The sequence below is a fragment of the Acomys russatus genome, chromosome 18 (genome assembly GCF_903995435.1).
Source record: "Acomys russatus chromosome 18, mAcoRus1.1, whole genome shotgun sequence".
NCBI classification, from domain to species: domain Eukaryota; kingdom Metazoa; phylum Chordata; class Mammalia; order Rodentia; family Muridae; genus Acomys; species Acomys russatus.
In genome coordinates, this window is record NC_067154.1 from 24610612 (window position 1) to 24614616 (window position 4005).

Consider the following 4005-nt stretch of genomic DNA (forward strand, 5'->3'; position numbering starts at 1 on the left):
ATTTTTGCTCCCCTGCAAATAAAACCTTTTTATGTATTATGAAAAAAAAAAAGATAAAAAAAGTTAAATTATTAGAGTTGAGATAGGATATATACTGAATTTCATTCAGAAATTTAGACCCAACAAGACAGGAAAGATGTTTACTTCAAGCTGGAAAAATACAAATAACCAAACCATTATGAATGTAAGATTTATAGAACTCATTATTGTCACATGGTTCTCCCTGCTGTATGTAGTTTGTTTTATACATGTAATAAAAGAAATGTATTTAATAAAAATAATAAATAAATAAATAAATAAATAAAATGAAGCTCTTGTTATTTTTTTCTGATTTTCTGGCTCCTTCTCTTCTACCTTGTTCTCTCTTCAACCTGACTCTATAAAACTCTCCCAGAAATACTGCCTCCTCTATCTCTCCCTCCGTGTCACTATCTCTTATCACTTCCTTTTAAACTGTGTTGTCATGATAGTTGGTCATATCCTGTTCCGTCAAATCATTCCCTGATTTGTCACTTTGCCTCTCAATCATATTTCACTTTTAAACATGGCTGCTTTCATCCACAAACTAACCTCACCTACATTTTTGGGGGTTAAAGGTATGTACTAAATGTGTGACTGTATACCAGACAGAGGTACTAGTGGCCTGTGGTTATGTCTTCCTTCCAGCCAGGTCACACAAACCTAGAGGTCTTTGGATGTGATCAAATCACCCATGTTGCTGGATTAAAATTCCTCTGAAGACTGGCAGATTTCTTTTCATACTTTTAATTTCTGCCATGTAGGAATAATAGCACAAAACAGTTTATCTCTCTGTGTATAAACAAGGAAATATGCTGCAAAAATATATAAATTAGCAGAAACACTTTGAATGGAGGCTGATAATAGCCAACACAAACTAAGCACACCAACTATTAAGGCAGTTGCCTGGTTAAAATTATAATGTATATATTATCATTAAAGCTTCTTCATCATTACTTTCTAAAATTATTTCAGAATATTTATATTCCTTTTTGCTAAGGCTATGGATTTTTCCAATAACACCTTCTAGTTGCTTGTAGGTTAAAGGTTCTTAAAATATTCTTCTATGCAAATGGATGGGTAAAAATTGCGGTTTTACTCTAGTCATATCATTTCTTTTGTTCTTTTTTTTAAATTTTATTAATTTATTCATATTATATCGCAATGGTTATCCCCTCCCTTGTATCCTCCCATTCTTCCCTCCCTCCCATTTTCCCATTCTTCCCCTCCTCTATGACTGTTCCTGAGGGGGATTACCTCCCCCTGTATATGCTCATAGGGTATCAAGTCTCTTCTTGGTAACCTGCTGTCCTTCCTCTGAGTGCCACCAGGTCTCCCCATTCAGGGGACATGGTCAAATATGAGGCGCCAGAGTTCGTGTGAAAGTCTATTCCCCCTTTTCTTCCAAATCCTGTGCCTCTCTAACTCTTTCAAATATATAACCTCTTCTCTAATTATTGTTTATGTTATGTATATATTTACACATATATATATGTATAACAGCTTCTTGAGTCCATTTAGTGTTGCTGTTTTATGTATGTGTTTTGGGCTGACCTCTTATGATTAATTTATCAAAGGCATATTTCCTTAAGAAGACTGATTCAAACTATGAAAAAATTTAAAATATAAAATTTTGATTTGTGTTCTTTCTCATTGGTCCAAAGCTATATTCACCCTGGGATTGTCCAAATTAAAACATAGCAGGGCCAGTTAATCATTAACTTAGATTATCTATTTCTTGAGAAAATAGTTCTTTTTAGGTTTAAGATCCTCAAATCTACAAAATCTTACCTATATAGGAACTATAACCTGTTTAGATGATATTATAATTGATTCGATCAGATAGTTTATAGTCAGGCATAAAAATATTTTGGTCACTTCAATAATATTTTATATTATTAACATTTTAAAACAATTCATTTATCTTTATTTTATGCATATAAGTATTTGGACTGTATTATGCATGTACACTGCATGTGTGCTTGGTACTTGGTGTCTGCAATGAAACGAAGAGAGTACTAAGAACTCTGACTTATGACCACTAAGTGCCATGTGGGTGCTGAGAAATGAATCCAGGTTGTCTGCAAGAAAGATAAATGGGCTCAGTCACTTAGCGCTGCTGTCACTACACTAAATATATACATTTGATGTCAGTTTGTGTTTCCATGTAATGTGTGTGTGTGTGTGTGAAGGCACATGTGAATGTGTGAATTATGTGGGTGTGTGCCTAGTACCATAAAATGTGTGAAGGTCACAGAACAACCTCTGTTTTTGTCTTCACATTCTGTCTTTTTAGACATAATATCCTGTGTTTTTCATTATGTACATCAAGATAACCTCACATTTGCTTCCCCAGACATTCCTATTTCTATTTCTCATCTGCCTGTAGGAGTAACAGGATTGTAGGTACTGCCACATCCTTCTGGGTTTTACATGTAGTTTGGGAATTTAAACTCAGGTGATCATTCTTGCACAACAAACATTTTATCCACTGAGCTATGACAGATAAAAGACTTTTTTTTTTTTTTTGAGTTTGAGGAAATCAAGCTTATTTTAAGATTGGAGAGGGATAGTCTATAGTGGCAGGGGAGGCATGGCATGATACCAGGAGCAGGAAGATGACATCATGTTTTCAGCTAGAGATAGAAGTAAGTGGCATGAGGCCCATATCTTCAAAGACTGCCTCCACTGATATGCTTCCTAAGGCAAGGTTCAGCATTCTAAAGGTACCAGAAGCTCATCAAATCAGAGATCCTCATCAATGCGGGGAAAGAAAGCATGTGAGGTCCAGAGGACCAGGGAGTTTGCTATGTGATTGTGTCTCATAGAAATGTCAGAAAATACACCAGAAAGTAAACTTGACTTTGTAAATGTGAACTGAACAAGGATGACACCAATAAACATTCTAACGTGGAAGGGCAACGTAAAATAGTCGTCTAGAGGAAACTAAGAAATGCTGAGAGGAGGAGAAATACTTCCCCGTGGAAGAGCAGACTGGTTGGTTACCCAATACCAAATGGTCAATCCTGAAAACATACATATAGCCTACATAAACACAGTAGTATTATACAAAATTTGGAAAAAGTAGGCTTGACATTATAAGGCTTACAATTTAATGTGGAAGAAATGGAATGTATATATATTTGCATATGATTATATTTATGTATGAGGAGTTATGCAGAAATGGCAACATCTATATTTACAGACTGTAGTTAGCATAAAGTAACTTCCAAGTTGGAATGGAGAATTGCAGTAAAGCTGAGACTGAGTGACTTTTCATTGATATGATGTTAGTTTGTCCTTCTTTTATGTTGTCCACTTTTTAATTTCTTTCCTTTTTTATTAAGACAACTTAATTTATCTACAAGCTGCTGAGAAGCTAAAGTAAAAACAGCTACAAGTACAAGAGAATGGAAATTGAAGGACTTCTGAGACTGTGGATGATGAAAAAACAATGAAAATGAGTATATTTGGTGCTGCCACATATTGATGATGTTATAGGTAAAAGGTATAAAACAAAATGAGTTTGAAGAAATCTGTGATAGAATGGAGATAAACACTAATGAGGAAATAAAGTGGTGGGTTTTTTTTTTTTACAGAATTCTAATAAAGACAATAAAGAGTGTATCAATGGGGATGGAGAGAGGAAGAATTCTCCATTTCCTAGATAGTAAAGAATTAGTTACTAAGGATTTGTGGAGGAAGAAGATGAGTTCCCTCTATATTTCTTTATTTGTTCAACAAAGTGTAACAAAAAATCAAGAGCATAGAATGAAGTGAGGGACAGGGAATTAAATACATGAGAATACAGAAAGTGCTGTGATCTATTTAAGGAGAGAGAGAGAGTGAGTATACAGTTTGCCACAGAAGAAGAATGAACCATTCACTACTTTGCTAAAGGCTCATACAAGTTTGAAGATAAAAAAAATGAGATGCACATATTATTCCCATAGATCAAAGTATACATCTTCCTTGAGTCTCTGTCCT